Source organism: Castanea sativa, chromosome 11 (assembly GCF_040712315.1).
Source record: "Castanea sativa cultivar Marrone di Chiusa Pesio chromosome 11, ASM4071231v1".
Taxonomy (NCBI): Eukaryota; Viridiplantae; Streptophyta; class Magnoliopsida; order Fagales; family Fagaceae; genus Castanea; species Castanea sativa.
This window is the reverse complement of record NC_134023.1, coordinates 4,015,610-4,035,462: the sequence shown is the minus strand read 5'-3', so window position 1 is coordinate 4,035,462 and position 19,853 is coordinate 4,015,610.

Genomic DNA, 19,853 nt, shown 5'->3' with positions numbered 1-19,853 from the left:
TTCTACACACGCAACTAATTAGTAAGTGCCCTTTGAACCATACAGTTGATTCAAAGTCTACTCCTGAAATAATTGTGGAAGTGATGACAGAGAAAAATGGTCTTGGGGAACAATCCTAAATCTTTTGTCTATGTGTGAATTAAAATATATAATTATCAGGCAATAACAATACTATGGAAATAAGAACACCCTTTAATAAGGGAAAACCACAGGCAGCTTAAAAACATATCCACTGTGAAATAGAGATTACAACTCTCAAGTTTATACCAAACTTGAGTCCACAATAAATTGGATATACAACAAATATGTGTGAAAATATTCGACCATATGTGTGAAAATAAGAAGTCTCAAATTGGAATGAGCCAACCTCCACTTTGACTAGACTCGGCATGTCCCAAAATTCTAGTCCAGTCAAAGTAGACGAAGGTCACGCAAGACATAGATGGCCATCTCACTTGGAATTCAATGATTTTCCATTTTTCTACACACGCAACTAATTAGTAAGTGCCCTTTGAACCATACAGTTGATTCAAAGTCTACTCCTGAAATAATTGTGGAAGTGATGACAGAGAAAAATGGTCTTGGGGAACAATCCTAAATCTTTTGTCTATGTGTGAATTAAAATATATAATTATCAGGCAATAACAATACTATGGAAATAAGAACACCCTTTAATAAGGGAAAAACCACGGGCAGCTTCAAAAAATATTTACTGTAAAATAGAGATTACAACTCTCAAGTATATATCAAACTTGAGTCCACAATAAATTAGATATACAACAAATAAATACAATCTCACCACAACTCTCCATGGTTGTAGCACTCAAAAACTCCAAGAGAGCACTAATTTATCTTCTTGTGTAGCTTGAGCAAAAAAAAATGTCTTTTTTTTTTCCCCCACTCTCTCACACTCTCACCGTGTATCTCTTTATCTCTTTGGACAACACCTTTACTGAAGCTCTCTTTCTCTGTGTTTCTTGCTTTCTCTAGAACTCACACAAATGGCCGAAAATGGCCTCTCTGCTTCAACTCTTCTCACAAGGTTGAATAGCCTTTAGGGATGGCAATGGGGCAGGGCGGGTCCAAAGGATGAGGTCTTCACCCCCGCCCCGCATTGTTTTGTTTTACCCCATCTCCGCCCCACATGATAGAGAAAACTTTCTTACCCCGTCCCTGCTCCTTAGGGCCCCGTGAAGCTCCACCCCACCTTATAAAACCCTACTTTTTGTTAGTGTGCATTTGGGTTAAGATGAAAAATGAAAATTATTTAACTATTCAGCTTATTTTTGCTACTATTTATGGGCCCCACTGCACTTTTTGGCATTATTTATGGGCTTACTGTACTATTTCAACTAACTTTTACCTTTATTTATAGTACTTACAGCAATAATTTTTTAATTTTAGTAAAATAAGCGATATCTAAATACGCCCTTAATTTGCCCACAACTATTACAATTGCATATAATAAAATCTATTTCATTAATAAAAATATACATGAAATGACAAATAAATTTATCCCATTAAATCAAACTAATTTTTAGCAAAAATTGAATAATATTATTAAAGTGTTTAACAACACAATATCACAACAAAAACAAAAATCTCATAATACAAAATCAATGATTCAATAGTATATAAATTTGTTTATAAGACAAAAGAAAATGTTAAAATTGGTACCTTATTTTTAACCTTGCTAGAGAAAAAAAAAGACAGAAAACTTTGTTGGGTAAAATAAAATAAGTTAATGATATGTTTGTTTAAATAGTAGAGTTTTAGGGTATGAAAAATTTATAATTTAACCCTTATCAATACTGAGCGGGGCAAAGATGAGGCGGGGTAGGTTAGATCTAAAAGTTTAAACTCATTCCCGCCTTGCCCCGTGGTACGAGACTAAAATCTCACTTTATTCCCGCCCCACCACCTTTGTGGGGCGAAAAAAACTCGTATAAGACGAAGCGGGGAGGAATGAGTCAAACAGGGTGGGAAAAATTGCCATCCTTAATAGCCTTTTTTTTTATTATTTTTTTTCAAGCATGTGAGACATGCCTAAGTCAAGTCTCATTAAGAGACATGGCTGACTTGAAGACTTTTTGAGGCAAGCTCTTTGACAAGGCATTCGGGCTTTGACATGCCTAAGGCAAGTCTCATTAAGGCTGCATTTGTTTTGACTGAAAAGAAACATGGTGAGAAAAATTGCCATCCCTAATAGCCTTTTTTTTTTTTTTTCAAGCATGTGAGACATGCCTAAGTCAAGTCTCATTAAGGCTGCATTTGTTTTGACTGAAAAGAAACATGGTGAGAAAAATTGCCATCCCTAATAGCCTTTTTTTTTTTTTCAAGCATGTGAGACATGCCTAAGTCAAGTCTCATTAAGAGACATGGCTGACTTGAAGACTTTTTGAGGCAAGCTCATAAATGAGCTTTGACAAGGCATTTGGGCTTTGAACATGCCTAAGTTAAGTCTTATTAAGGCTGCGTTTGTTTTCATTGAAAAGAAACATGATGGGAAAAATTGCCATCCCTAATAGCTTTTTTTTTTTTTTTCAAGCATGTGAGACATGCCTAAGTCAAGTCTCATTAAGAGACATGGCTGACTTGAAGACTTTTTGAGGCAAGCTCATAAATGAGCTTTGACAAGGCATTCGGGCTTTGACATGCCTAAGTCAAGTCTTATTAAGGCTGCGTTTTTTTTTTACTAAAAAGGATTTCTAGAAATTATTTTACACCAGCTTGTGTGTTTGGTACCTATAGAAAATTGGGTCAAACGAATTTCCTTTTCCTTGTTGACTGTAAAATAGCCCCCCTCACTTGTAAATCATTTTCCACTTTCATTTTACCTTCAAACCATTGCCATTCTCTCAAAAAATTTCTCTCCTCACTCACTCTCATCACTCACCCAAAGCCCAAGAGCTATTGCCGGAGAGAGCTATCGTAGGTAAAGCCCAGATCCAGTCTCCGACCCACGGCCTCGCCGGTCTAATCGAGCTGCTCAAACCCATCGCCGATTTGATTCGCGTCGCCTCAACTCCTCTGTTGTGCTCAAACCCATCTCCGATTAACTCGGTCTGATCGTGCTCGCCTTTGCCTCCACCGCGTGAGCTCGCCTCTAGATCGAACTCAGTCGCCTTTCTCTCTCTCTCTCTTCGTTCTTCTCTAACCGGATTTGATGGTTTTTTTTTTTTGGGTTTTGTTTCTTTTGTGTTTCTGTATTGAGAAATGAAATTATATATATGTTTGGAAGCTAAGAATATGTGAGAAAATGTGAGCAACAAGCAGAAAATGTGTTTTCTATAGTATTTTCAAGAACACAACCAAACATTAAAAAATATTTTTCAAAATATTTTCTAAAATGCCACAAAACGCTAGAAATTATTATCCTTTCCTAAAAATATATTTTACACCCGAAAATATTTTACATTAAAACAAACGCAGCCTAAGAGACATGACTGACTTGAAGACTTTATGAGGCAAGCTCATAAAAGAGCTTTGACAAGGCATTCCGGCTGGACCCACACAGTGCTTTGCACGTAACATTGTGGAAGTATACATGGAATTTCAGTGCTTGACTAATTTAAGTAGCCGCACAAAGCTAGTGGAGATATGAAACATTGTATCATTCTCGGTGGATCGTAGATTGAGTGCGGAGCCGGACTATATATATATATATATATATATATAAAACCTTCTTCTAAAAAGAAGTATATATATAACATTAATAAAAATAAAAACTAAAGGATTTTCAACTCCTAATTCCTAACTATGAAATCAACATTTATCCTTTCTTCTAAAAGGAAAAAATAAAGTTTATATCTCTAGATAAAACCTAAACTTCCCTTGTTTTTATAATTAAATGTTTTGCTGGGATAGTGAGAGAAACTTGAACTTCTTGAAGGTTTACTAAATGAAGTTACAAGAAAAATGAAATTGTTTTTTTAAAAGGCCGATTACACATATATGGGGATTGATAAATTCAGACCCACAATGGGATTTTGAGTAAAAAACACACTAATTCCAAACAATGTTACATTTGTTATGAAAATACGTGTAGGTAAAAAAGTGTTATGAAAATACGTATTGTGTTATCTAAATAACGAAAACTGTTGTTTAAATAACACTAACAAACAGTCCCTAATTCTTGAACTTAAAATAGAGACATTCAAAACTTATTCTTGTTATAGCACGCTGTATTACCACACAGCCAGCCTGGTTTCAACTCAATTCTTGACTCGCAATCGATTATTTGTTTGGTTGGTTTAAACTTTGTGGAATAGAAATCAATAACAAAGGTCTGAGTCATTGAATACCACCCCTATGAAGCCAGAAACCAATAGTGAAATCCCAACACATAAAAACTGTATTAACACATTAATCTTCTCTTTGTAATTCTTCAATTTTCTTATAAATCTGTTAATTTTCATATATTATTCTTATACACGTTCAATATTTTCACTTCTATGGTTCAACTTCAACTAACGTTTGTGTTAGTTGAACAATCACATTTATATATATATTGGATTCAGATCCTCTAGAGTTCCTAGGTACTCTACCAAGTAGAGTTCATTAAATCCTAACCACTCTTTAATGATTTAATGGTTTAGATTCTGCCATGTCAGCATTTCAATATATATATATATATATATATATATATATATGTATATCTAAAAGCTGAAGCGTAGCATTTATTATTACTGCGCTTCAGTTGAGCCACATCAGTGTTCACATCATTATTTTTTTTCTTTCTAATTTTTCTATAATTGTTTTTAACAATTATTTTTTTAATATTTATACCTTTCTAACCTTTCTTCTTTCCTTACCTTTTCATCTTCCCACTACTTCTCCAACCTTTCTCCCTCCCTTACATTTTCATCTCCCCACTACCCTCTGCATTAATATCATTTTTCCTATTTCTTTTCATCTTCCTCTATTTTTGTCTCTTCTTATTCACACCCTCTACTATAAATTTGTCACTATCTCTTTCATTTTATGCATAATTTTTCCTCACAATAAAAAGGTCCTCTCTCTCTCTCTCTCTCTCAATTTTTTGTTGGATTTTTTTTTTCTTGCATCTCTGCTTTAGGTTGATAATTTTTTATATTCTTTAAAACTCTACTTTGGGTTAATGCAATTTAGTTTAGTTTTTTAAATTGTTGTTGTTGTTGTTTTTTTTTTTGATTATTAAATGTTATCCTATTGCATTATAAAAAATTAAATATAGCATATAAAAATATAATATTATTATATTAAATAGCATGATTTGGATAATTTGGTATTTATTGTAATTTGGTATTTATTCTATTACATAGCATGATTTTTTATAGTGTTCAATTTAGATGTTAAACTATGAGACTTTACTAATTTTCGTTTATTTTTTAATCCTTTGTGGTGGACAAAGTACTCTTAATAGTTGTATTAGAAGTACTCTATAATGCCATTTATTTAAAGAAAAGCAAAAGGTAGCCAAATGAAAATAATCAAACGGGTGACAAATTTAAATTTTGCAATTATTATTATTATTATTATTATTATTATTATTATTATTATTATTATTATTATTATTTTATAACAATGCATATATAGAAATTTTAATTCTTAGATTTTGCTACTAATTGTTTATTTGATAATATGTATTGGGTGGACAAAATTACAATTTCTGCAATTGACATGCATTAGAGCTTGTAAAGGTTTGTAAATATACAAACTTGCTACAGTAACCGTGCATATATGCACGGTTACTATAGCTTTGTATTTTATTTTTTAATATTTTTTTCTCTCACTTCTCAAGTCACACTTTCTCTCTTCTCCATCAATTCTCTTTCTTCTCCACCTGACTCTCTTCCATCTCTATCTCCTCCATACAAATCTTCAAATCCAAACAAATCATCAAAATCATAAAACAAATCGTAGATCTAGATCTTAACTCATCAAACCCATTTGGTTTTCTTAAATCTAAATCTCAAACTCATCAAACCCATTTACAAAACTATATCATCAAACCCATACACAAATCTATGTGAATCATCAAAGACGAAGAAGAAGAAGCGGCCAAGACAAAGAAGAAGTAGCAGCTATAGCAGAAAAAAAAATGACAGCAACAACAAAAGAATAAGTAGCGGCAACAATAGCAAAAGAAGAAGCAACAACAACAACAAATGAAGAAAATGGAGATCTAGCCATGGAGTTTCGCCTTTGTGGTGGTCATGTGAGCTTCGGCCATGACCATGGAGGTCCAACCATGGAAGTTTTGTGGTGGTCAAAAGAGAAGAGATTTGAGAGATGAGAGATAACGTGTGAGAAGAAATAAATGTCAAAATAATAATAATAAATAAATAAAAATGATTATTTAAATAAAAAGGAATGTATAATAGATAGTCTAATGTTGGTGTTTTGTAAAAGTGACTATATAAAATAGAAAAAGTAGGTTCTTATGCTAAAATAGAAGAGAAATTTTACACATACTGATGCTAATGCTCTTAATCTAGTGTCTTCTTGAAGCATCAAAGCAATCCTTTGATCTTAATGGAAGAAAAAATATGTCAAATTGTTTTTTTTTTTTGGTACAAAGGGGAAGTTTTATTTATTCAATCAGTCAGTTTAGGAGAGTACATAGTTTGTTAAAGAACACTTTTTAAAAGTGTCCATTTGACAAACATCACTAAGATACTTTTCATACACAAAACTTAGGCAAGACTCATATACAAAAATTCTATCCATTTGAAAGCTTCTCCTTTTAGCTAGTCTATCAGCCACTCCATTAGCTTCTCAGTATATGTGAGTAGGAGGGATGATCCACTCGTGAGTAATAAGGGACCTGCATTCATTAATTAAAACACAAATTTGTGGTGCATAAGCACCATCATGTGTTAGCCATTGCATAACCATGATAGAATCTATTTGTAAATTAATATATTCAAACCACTGATTCCAAGTCAAATTTAAACGATAATGAACAACTTCTAATTGTTCTATGTTATTGGTAGTTGTCCTAGATGAACAGAGAAGCCTTTTAACCAAAATCCATTAAAATCTCGAAAGACTCCCCCACCACCAACTCTACTTGGATTACCAAAAGAACTCCCATATGTATTTAGAGTGATAAAAGGCCAAAAGATTTTTTTTGTAAAAGATTTTTTTTGTAAAATATTTTTTTTTGATGTTTCAAAGGATAGGTAGTGAAGAAGAATTCAATGGCTAAATGAGTGATTTTGTGAATTAGTAATGGAATAGAGCTAGAAGAAGCTTTAAAAACCCTCTCATTTCTCGACCACCATAATTGCCAAACAGGTAAAACAAACAAGAGTTTCTAAGGGGGCTGATTTTCATAACTAGGAAGGTGAAGGGTAGAATTTTTCTTAAGCCAAATTTGCAAGGGTTCTTGGAAAAATTTTAAGGGTCTTAACCCCAGGAGATGAATTCCAATATTGAATAACCCAAGGGCAGTCTCATAGTATGTGAATTGTGGACTCAACTTGATTACATCAAGGGCAAATGGGGCTAATCCCATTCTGATGTTGAGATAGAAATTTTCGAATAGAAAGATAGTCATGATGGGCTTTCCAAATGAAAATCGTATCCACTAAAAGACCAAAGCCACGTGTCTTCATGAAAGAATCTCAATCTAAATCTAAAATCAGTCACCTATGTTAGGATCCCCATTTATCCAAAGCGGACTCTATCATGGAATCCTCAGACGAGGACAACCAGTATTCCTCTGATGACAACCAACTCTCCGAGAACTCATCGGAATCAAAGGAGACCCATGCGACATGCATGTACGAGCCCACAACTCTCCGCACAATTTGCGCAATCCGTGAAGGTGTCGACAACCATCTCCAAACCAACCAACGACAGCGAGACATCGTCGGAGATGAACCAACTGCCTGAAGCCATTTTCCGTTTCCTCGAGCTCAGCGAAATTGAGTTCACTTATCAAGCGGAAGTAGCAGGCCTTTATATTATAATGTTCTCGCACCTAAGCTTGCCATTCATCGCTGTCGCTACATTTTGGATAGTGCGAGGAAATTGGGAGCCCTTGTACAGGTTCAGCCTGATAACTGCATCCCATCTTCGCAACCAAAGGAAAGAGCAGAGGACTCCATGGGATCCATCGAGGATTCCGAATGATTACCTTAATCCTTATACTAGTTCAATGAAAATTGCGGCTTGGAACTGTCAAGAGGCCGACAATGAAGAATTTTGTACAAATGCGATAGAATTGTACTGTATGCATCGTCCTCGTATTCTAATCCTCGTGGAACCTAGAATTTCAGGTGATTCAGCCTACCAAGTGATCCAACAGTTTCCCTATGTTCATTTTTTTTTCATAGGATGGACCCGAACAGTTTTTCTGGTGGGATTTGGTTGCTTTGGTATGAAGCGCGTTTTTTCTATAGAAATTTTAACTACCTATGAGCAAAATATTCACGCTCTTGTTAAGGTACAATCTACGTCCACTTTTATTTTAACAGCCATTTATGCTTCTTCTCAGTTTATTAAAAGGAAAATTTTGTGGCAACATGTAATGGACTTTTCTTCTAACCTAGAGTTACCTTGGGTTGAAGAAGAAATGCATTAGGCCTAGAAGCCAAAGCAAATTGAAGACCTTTAAGCCGAGCATATGTGTATTTTTTACGTAGAAATTTTTATCCAAAATGATGTTGATTCCAGTCAATAATTTTGGACGTTATCCTGGCAGCTGATTCATGCCAAGATTGACTAAGAAGATAAGGGAAAGAAGGATCCGATATCCACATTTGTTCAAATTTAAAAGGTTTGCGAGAAGTGTAAAAGTTCCCTTCAGCATTGCGATTAAACTTCTACCAAGACGTTCCTTTATATTATTTTGCCAATTTGGGTGTTTGTTCGTCCAGGTGAATTTAGGTCCTTGAAAACCAAGATCCATAAGTTTACAAACATCTATACATTCTCTAAAAGCTCGAATACGAGTGAGATTAATGGTAAGACCTTCTAGTTTATCATCAACAATATTAAGCATGTCATATTAAAATCTCCTATTAAGACCCAAGGTATAACTCCAGGTTAGAAGAAAAGTCCGTTAAATGTTGCCACAAAATTTTTCTTTTAATAAACTGAGGAGAGGCATAAAGGACTGTTAAAATAAACGTGGTTGTAGATTGTACCTTAACAAGAGCGTGAATACTTTGGTCATAGTTAGTCAAAAATTCTATAGAAAAACACACTTCATTCCAAAGCAACCAAATCCCACTACAAAAACCGTTCGGGTCTACTCTATGAGAATGAACATAGGGCAACTGTTGGATCACTTGGTAGGCTGTATCACCTGAAACCTAGGTTCCACAAGGATTAAAATATGAGAACGATGCATAGGATATAATTCCATTGCATTTGTACAAAATTCTTCACTGCCGGCACCTTGACAGTTCCAAGCCACAATTTGCATTTCCTATTGGTCTCCTTTGATTCCGATGAGTTCTCGGAGAGTTGGTTGTCATCAGAGGAATACTGGTTGTCCTCGTCTGAGAATTCCATGATAGAGTCAGCTTCGGATGAACGGGAATCCAAACATAGGTGACCAAGTTCCTCTGATTGGGTGTCCTTTCGATGGTCATCTGGGCCAGAAGTTGGGTCATCGCATGCAGGATAGGTGTTTGAGTATGGAGGCGAGGGTGTTGATGATCTTGGGACAGATGGAGGGGACAGTGGGGAGTTGGAGTCTGATCGGATGAGGGAGCCATGATTAGGTGAGGTATTAGAGTCCAAGTTGAGGCGTGCTTGAAAGGTGTCGTTTGAATTCAATTTATTAGAACCATGTCCCTCAGTGCATGTAACAGTAGATTTTGTAGAGCTGACATCTCCTTAACTTTGCATGGATGCCGGCTGTAGGTTGTTTTGACGTGGTAAGTTCTCCGAAGTCTTTAGCTTATACACCTCATAGGGTCTAGTTTGAAGTTTAGTTAATTGCCTAGGTTCAGTAGAATTGTACGTGTCATGAGCTTCGGTGTTAACCGCTTTAAGAGCTCGGAATCCATTAGGATACAAATGCATAGCTTTTATAAAAAAATTAGCAAGAGGTGTAACAATTCAAACCTTTTTTTTATTTTATTAAGCTTTCTCCCCTCCCTTCTCTGTGTATTAAAATATTTTAAATTAAAAAAAAAAAAAACTATTTCTTTTATATCATATTATATTTTACCAATTACATCTTATTATGTATATGCTTTTTTTTTCCTGTTTTAATTCTAGTTATTTTACAAAGAAAGTAAAATTCATATATAATATGTTGTGATTGGCAAAACATAAAGTGGTACAATTTTTTTTATAGTGAAAATGTAGTTATCTCTTGAGACCCGGTTTTAGATTGAGATTGAGATTCTTTCAAGAAGACACGTGGCTTTGGTCTTTTAGTGGATATATACAATTTTCCAAGGGGTCAATGTAGAAGTTTGCTCTTTCTCCATAGATGGAGAAGTTTCTGGATTATCATCATTATTTGATTTGGAAGTAGATAATTCAGAACATAGATTTTCTAGATGACCCAATCTTCCACAATTATAGCAAAATATGGGAATAATTTCATAAACTACAGCTTGCCAAAAAATTTCTATTTTGATACGTTTGGGAAAAGGATTTTCTATTTTTCGGATGGTTGATGCTTAATTGGATACAAAGAGGAGCAAATTTACCACGGGAAGATTTCTTGTAATAGCATCAATTATAAGAAGTTTTCCTAGTTTGTTCCCAACCTTTTTATTTTTTATTTTTTTCAGGAATTCATGATAATAATATTCGATGGACAGATTTCTGCCGTTTATTCTCAAAAAAAAAAAAAAAAAAAAAATCTATGGAAAGATGCTCAAGTCTCACCCAAACTGCTATGGATGTGAATAATGATTTTGGCAATGTCTGGATAAAAATCAATTTCCTAGGCTGACACATGTTTAAGATTCGCTTATTTTGTTGAAATTGAATTTTTTTTTTACTGAAAATACTATAAATAAAAGTAAAGATTAACTGAAATAATATAGTAGAACCCATAAATTATACCAAAAAGTACCATAGAACCATAAATAGTAGAAAAATAAGATATTGATCCCCACAAACCAAGGACCATCTTCTAAAGCATGATGGTAATCCAAACTCACACCAAATTAAACAATAAAAAAACAATAACCAATGTCTATTAGTTCAGGAGAGAGACGAATCTCCCATGGAGCTTCTTCCATTATCTCCTAGATCTGCTGGCATGTTATCAATGGATTTTGGTTTGGATGGAGGGGAGATATCCTGTGCTTGAACTTGATGTTCTGCTTCCGCATTATGCTTTCTAGGTCTAGCATATCATTTGTAGTCTCTAGAACTAGAAGTTCACCTGAAACAGCTTCCGCATACGTTTTTTTCCTACTTATCCATCAGAAGTTGATTCTCCTTAGTTTCTTTGTTTCGTATGTCTTCGGGGTTATTCATTGCTCTTCCTCTCTTTTCTTTTTTGTTAAATTGTTAATCCAGTGTCTTCTTGAAGCATCAAACTTCAAAGCAACCCTTTGATCTTAGTGGAAGAAAAACAAGATATCGTCTGCAAATGTAATCCTCTTTTTAGCTCGATACCATGATTGAGCTTTTTGCTTACAAATTTAAGTGGGCAAAAGGTAGCACGTTTGCACATGAAATGATTAAATATGGAGACAAGGTATCGAAACCTGCACGAGCTGTTGGGAAAAATATTTTGAAGACTAAGTTGCATCAATAAGTAAATTAAAGAATACAATCTTAGTCATATTGCATTATTTATAAAATCTAAAACAGACTAAACCCCAAGTTGATTAGCACATATATGCCCCAAGAATTGAATAGGATCATAGGCTTTACTCAAGTCTATATTGAGCGCAGCCAAGATAGACTCAGAGTGCAGGGCTAGGTTAGTTCACAACCAAGCGACATATATGTTGAGTTCACGACCTAATAAAGGGTGGTGTTTATTATACATATTCTGTTGCACACCATTTTAAATCCGCCTACAAAATATACTGAAATCATGATTTTTGAAGTCACAATTTCAGTGCATTACTTTATGGGAGTGTGTAAACTTGTGTGTAATAGGATGAGATGTGTATAATGGTGTTGTTACCCCTAAAATAATGCGAAGAAAGTAAAGTTAATCCCATTCAGTAGACTCATTAACTGTTATAAAAAGTCCCACGACCTAATAATTTATGGTCCATATAGGTTGCCCATCTACGCTGTATTTGTTAATATTGTTATTGTTATTATAACAATAACAACAACAATAACAATAACAATCACAATAGCAATAACAATAACTAGATAAAATTATATATATATATATATATATATATAATACAATTAGATTACATATCCTCATTAAAAAATTTGATGTAATTGTTTTTCAACAAAAAAAAAAAAACTCATCATGCAAATTTTCCATATTATTATTATTATTATTTTTGGTTTAGTAATAATTTTACCTTTTTTTTTTTATTAAAATGTTTTTTTGTGTGAATATTATTGATATCCCACCTCAATGGATTTTTTTTTCTTACTTTTCATACAACCTCAATGTTTTACTAAACATTGAGCATGTGGAACTTATTCTCTATAGTAGAATCTTGGTGCATTTTTTGCATCTATAATAAGAATTTTTACTGCCTAGTGGGCAATATCAGTAATTAAAAAACATTTACATTCTAGACAAAAGAAACACTTAAAAATGTCCAGTTGATTCAAATGCCTACAACAACATTTCAATTCATACTAGCCTCTAAGCACATGTTTGAGCTCGTGCTTAAAGGCTAGTCTTGAAAAAATTTGTAGAAGAATCATATTGTCACTTTTAGATTACAATTATTATTAATGATGGGGGATAGGGCAGAGCAAAAGGGAAGTGTTGTCATGACTTTGATACTTGGGGTTTCTGGTCTTATTGTGGTGTTAGAAAAAGGTTCATTTGATGCGTCAATTATTCAAATTTTATCTCACTTCGAAAATTCATAGTAAAGAGAGCTCTCTAAATACTTCAATTTCCTGTTCTAATTTGGGAGCAGTAAAAGATACCCTCCAGAGACTTCCGTTCTATTATTTGAAACTATTTCCACAAAGACTAGAGGTGCGTCGCCCTTAATGAGTTCATGCTTGCCTTATGCAGCTTCTTTGCCTATGGTTTGGATATTATTTTTGTCAAAATTTAAAATTGTTGACAAAATACATTACAAGTTGAGTTTGAAAACCAACAAGAAAATGGTTCTAATTTGTGGGCAATATTGTAGGTGAGAGTTAGAGATGTGTTTTTACCGGATTATCCTTTTGTTTTGTCTCAGCTTATACTTAAGATGTAGAGGTATTTTTAAACAACCAAAAAATCCAGTTCAAATAAGAGAAACCCCTTCAATAGTGGTTAGATAATTAACAAACATCCTATACAACAACCATCATCAAAGAATTGGTCTAGTTGGGTATGGAGTTACCCATAATGAGACTTGATAAGAAACCAAACCCGGGTCGGGCTTGTATTTTTTAAATATTTTTTGGAGCGTTGGGTCTTTTTGCTTTTTTGGGAATTATTTTCTATCACATTTGGCATCCATGACCAAATCCCTTTCCAATTTGAGAACTTGACCAGACCCTTGCCACTTAACATCCTACCCAATTGCTTTGAATATAAACAAAACATATTGTTATGTTTTCTGTTAATTCTGTAATGCAAAGCCAAGGAATCATTTATGACCATTGTTATGATCATGTTGTGAAGTCGTTGATATCAAGTTTCTGGACCAAAATAGCTATCACGTATGACATTATTATTATGCATATGATCATCTTCAATATAATTGTTGTTGTGGTTTTTAAAATTATTATTATTACTTTGATTTTTATTATATCAATATCAATAACAAAAACAATAAACATAACATTAAATATGTCAAATTTTTATATATAAATGAAATACAATTAGATTATCTAAATTCATTGAGAAAACCTAACTTTATACGTGAGATCTGAGACCTGAGAGTGTGAAGGGCTAGGCAACGATAGTACAACAAGCATAGCCACAGCCACAATAAAGCAACAGAAAAAGCAGAAAATAAATTAGCACCACCCTTGAAATTGGAACCTCACAAGTCTCTCCTTCTTCCCCTTTCCTGCCTTCTATTTAGTTCATCTGTCAATTCCAAATTCCAAGTATAACAGGACACCTCCAAACCTTCTCTAATAAATATTGGTTGTAATTATCTTGACTACCTTATAATTACAAAATGTTTAACCCAGTGTAATTGACGAGAGCCAAAGAACTTGTTTGATGCAATCTTTTTTTTTTTTTTTTGGGGCCTGGTTTTAATACATTGTAGACTTTGAGAATCTTCAAGTTTCAAAGAATGATTTGGCACATGGTGATGCAAATTAGAGAGCTAATATTTGGAATTATTATTCTTTTAACGGGGGTTTTGTAACCTGTCAAACTATTGTTCATACATACCCTCTTGGTTGAAGTGTTACATCAGCCTCTTTTTAAGTATAGTCTCTACCCCCATGGAGAGAATATATGTTAAGAAAAAAAGTGGTGATAGTAAGCACAAACAGAACAGCCAAAATCATGTTTTAAAAATACGATTTCAGTTAAAAATATAAAATCATGTTTTTCAATAATAACTCAACACAATTTTAGCTGTTATGTGTATGGTAGTGTATAAGTTTAGTTTTTATGTGTATGACAGTGTATACCTGAGTGTGCAACAATAGCTAATGGGAAAAATTAAATCTTTAAATTGCAAGACATGCTTTGCTAAAAGCCATTTTGATATTTGTGAGATACCTTTTTTATAACCTCATCTTCTTATTAAAGTGTTCATTGTTTTTTTAATTACAATAAAGCCAGTTCCATCAAGTCAAATTTTGCAACTTAATAGATGCATCTTTCAAGATTATTGTAAATTAGTAATTACTAAAATTATCATATAATCTCTTTCTTGGCCGAATATATTTGAAAGTTTCATCAATCGATTTACTTTGAATTCTTTTGCCTTTGTCAATTCCTTCATGCCTAAAGTCAAGTACTCTTTTAAAAATCCATATTAATTTGGGATCATATTTTTTTTCCTCATTAAAGGAAACTTCAAACTTGTACTGTGTTCCAATCTTCAAACTTGTACTTTTACTTTTTTTTTTTAATGTAAAAGGTTTGGTGTTGCTTCTTACATGATGGTTAAAATATAGGCATTGATTCTCTTTGCACTTTGCAGGCCTTGATATTGTTTACAGAAGCTCTATTGTAGAAGTAGATTGTGGTTTTTGTTACAATATGGTATGAAACTTAGCTCATGTTTGTTTATAACTATCTTTTGAAGATTTATTGTTTGCAACATCAATATTAGTTATGATTAATAGAATGCTTTAAATGATGTAGATAAAATAACAGTTAATAAATCTTGGATGCATCTTTCTACTAGGTCAAGCAATGGAGTTGAAAATTTTCTTGAGTATGCATTTAAACATTCAATAGATGAAGATAAGAAAATCTATTGTTTGTGTATTGATTGTAGCAATAGGTATCGTAGGACTTGGGATGAGGTCTAGTATCATCTTTTATTTAGGGGTATAAGGATATATTATACTACTTGGTACCTTCATAGGGAAGGTGATAGTGAAGTGGAAGGCGATGATGAGGATGGTATGCAATATGGTGATATGTTTGATATGATCAAGGATGCTTATCCACACGCGGTGATTGACAAGGAATCAAGTGGAAATGAATTGCAAGAGCCAAATGGAGATGCAAAGAAATTTTATAGATTGTCAGAAGAGGTTAAACAACCTTTGTATCCAGATTGTGAAAAACATTCAAGCTTGTCCAACATAGTCAAGTTATTGCATATAAAGTGATATCATCATGGAGCAACAACTTCTTTAGTATGTTGATGGAGCTATTGCAGGATGCATTTCTTATGTGTGAGAGACTACCTAGCTTGAACTATGAGGAAAAAAAGATTTTCAACGATCTAGGCCTCCATTACGAGAAGATATATGTATGCAATTGTAGACACTGCATTTTGTACCCATTATGACTCGGGCCCTCGTTCCTTAATGATGATAGTACTTTAAAGCCCAAGGTTAGTTTAGGGGCCGATCAGATGAAAGTTGACTTGAGGAAAGTATTTATGGAAAATATAACTTATTTTTAGAAGAGTAAAACTATTTTTTTGAACAGAAAGGCTGCTAGAAACCTAATGTGTGCGCATGCTAATGGCATACACACACAACTAAGGTTCCAAAAGCTATGTAATGAAAGCTTTTTGTACTTAATTTTGGTTTGGAATGGATCTCACATCGTTTAGGAGCTGCCCTACACCCTCATTTTTTGATTATATAAAGCCATAAAAGGCACTTTTTCAAAGGAGGAAAAAAAATGGTGGCAAAATGCACAAGATTCACTGGAAAATAATGAACCAAAAAGGGATTTTCACAAAACACCCTCAAGTCAAATCTTACTTGATTGGGAACTATTCTGGTCTTGATCTTTCAGTTCTAAAGTTTGCTAACGTATTTTCATTTGGTTGTGAACAAATTGACTGAGGGGAACAGTCAAAATCAAGCTCTAATGAGTTCTAGTGTTGAGGTAAAAGTTCTAACCTTGGCTCTTCACTTTTCTTTTGTTTTTAGTTGTTTGTATATATGTTTTAATGTTTTAACATATAAGTTTAGTTTAGGTTTACATAGTGTTTATGTTAGAAGCATGCTAGGTTGTTAGATTTTTTTTTTCTTTATTTTTTTGTTTTGGGTTTCTGGGTTAGGGTTTTGGGCGTGTATGTGTGTGCATGCTTCATGCATGTGTATGCACACAATTGGGATGCGCATTTACACATCTGCCCAGAAGCCCTAAATCGATTCCATTTGTTCTTTTCTTGTTTTCTTTTACATGTATAGCTTCTGTTTAACCTAGTTTTCCTATCCTTAAGTATCTGTATCTCAGCTTTGTTTTGTTTTGTTTTATCTCTTTGAGGCTTATTAGGGTTTTAAATTGTTCAAATACCATGAAAATGCATATGAAGATGAACATGCATTAATGCAGTGATAAAGTGAGGCAAGTCATGCATAGATCACATGAACATGCATTCTAGCTTTGAATATATAAGTTGTTTAATATGCTTGGTTGAATACCATGAGTTTTGATGACTCAGATGTTTAGATGTGTTTATCTAGATCTACCTTGTGATGTTTCTTCCCTTTGTAATGTATGCTTAATGCCATGATAGATAAATGCTAAGCTTAGGGATGATTATGCCATGTTTTCCTTTAGATGGATGTTAGAGTGTGTGAGAATTAGAATAACATGTTAAATATTCCTTTAATGAAATTAAGATTTGAAACACAATAAGTGGAGGCCAACCCAAGGGTTGGGTGGGGTTGGGTGTCTAACACCTTCCCATCCCCATACCTAAACTCGGGACACATGCTCTAGTAAAGATCAGTCCTTCCACAAATGGGTGTTATATTTATGATTCTTAGACCTAAACTAGGTGGCGACTCCATTTACATCCTCTGCCATGGTCCACCCTAGGCCAAGGCATACTCACCTAACTACGGTCGAGGGTGCTTGTGCCCACTGCAATAAAGATTGTGCAATTTATAATAAGAAGTATTCAAAAATGACTCAATGTCCAGTTTGTAAACTTTCAAGATGGCAGCCAAATAAGGGTGGTAAAGGAGAAAATAAAAAGGTACCAATGATGAAAAACGTGTTAATTGTAGACACCTCATTTTGTACCTAGTTAATAAACTTTATTTCTCAGTCCCAATGATAAGCTTTACATGTCTACAAAAGGTAATTGACGTTATTTTGATAGTTTGAAAGTAATTACAACTCAAAAGTGCTCAAATCGCTTTGAAAACAGTGCTAAAAATGACCATTACTCACAGTTTTGACCATAACTTTTGATTCACAACAAATTTTTGAATGAGGTTTATTTGATTGGAAATTTAATATCTTGGGCTCCAATTTGAATACAAATTTTACCTAATTTGGACTTATACTGAGTAAGGTATGACCATTTGAAGTTGGGCCACCAAAGTAGTCGAAATTATGGTTTTTAGGGAGCATGCATACACATGAATCATGCATGCGTATGCATTCCCCGACCATGCATATGCAAGCCAATTTTCTAGGTTCCAGAACCTCAGTTTTGGGGTCCAAAATACTATTCTTTGATGTGGGCCAACCCCTAGACCATTGGGAACGTCCAAAGACATCTAAAAGGCCACCAAAACCCTAGTTTTAACATATAAATACAACCTTATGCCTCCAAACTCAAACCCTAGCCAGAGAGAGTTGATTTTTCACCTAAACTCTTCCAAAACTCATTTCTAACTTTGAACTTTCTGCACTCACAACATTATGAACGTTTTTTGGTTCTTCAAAACCCTTCTCTAGTGGTCTTAAGGCAGAAACTACTTTCTAATCCAAATCAAAAAAAACTTTTTCAAACAATCTTTTCTATAACATCTTTTTATTTTGAGTTGTGATTACCTATGAACTTTTGAATACTTTGATTTCTTTGATTATCAAACAAATTTCATAACTTTTGTAAGAGCATGGTTCATGAATGAAGTATAAAAATACATCACTAATATTATTTTGCAAGAGCAAAAGCAGTAGCAGGTAAAATATCTGAAATTAAATTTGGACCATATCTAGCAAGTTAAAAAATACAAAAAAATAAAAATGAAAAATTCTTTGAGAGAGAGAGAGAGAGAGATGAGTGACAATAAAAATATAAAATAAACTTGCCATTAAGTTTTTTATTATATTTGCATATGGTTGAATTATTGGCTGTTAAATCACTGATCCGATCTCAATATCCCACACAATTCTTTTAGGAATTGTTCTGAAAATTGGCTTATAAAGGAAAGGGGAAATTAGGGGAGTGATATGCCAAGGCAACATTGAGATAGATTAGGTAATGTCGTGGATACTGGAGAAGAGGGTTAATCTGTAGTGGGTATTTAAGCACAGATTCCTTGGGATTGGTGTATGAAGTATCACACTCGCAAATGCAAATTTAGTAACTCACTAAATGGAGATTTGCAAACTTGGAAGGATTAAATTAGTTCGCTTTGTATCCGAAACAGCATGGATACTCCTTTATTATTAATTTTTTTTTGAGGGTCTGGATACTCCTTTATTTGGTTTCCAAATATAACTAGATTGTAATCTCATGATCATTTCCATAATGTCAAATTACATTTTGATAATGGATGGGACATAGATGCATAATTACTTTACAGTTATGTGTACATTTTTATATGCGTAGATAAGAGATAAGAGTGTGTAATCCAGTAGTTTTTTTAAAAATAGTATTAATGAATTAGCTCATCTGTGCATGCTGCATTTTGATTTGAAATTTTATTTAATTAAAATTTAAGTCTTACAATTTTTTCATATTAAGACATGACTATCCTTTTTCTTTTAAACACACCAGTCGTAGATCCACGTGATGCATGTAAATAAATAATTATTTTTTACTAAAAAAAATTATTTCATATTGTGCGTACCCAGATATGACTATTGGACCTGAGAGGTATTTGGGCTCAAATCTATTTGTATAGTGGGCTTTTGGATTTACTACAATGAGTGATGCTATGCTCGGCAAACACGGTGCCCCCATTTCCCTTGTTATCCCAATCACTCTCCCTCTTCTCCCAAGATGATCTCTTACTGCAATCTCCCCTCTACAGATTTTCCAACCCCCGCTACTGAAGCTTCCCTGCCTATTTATAGCCAAAGTCAGTGGAATGGTCACGATCATTCTCCTGGTGGGTGGAGGGAGAGGTCCAATATTCCATCTCCTATGTGGAGTCTTAATTATGAG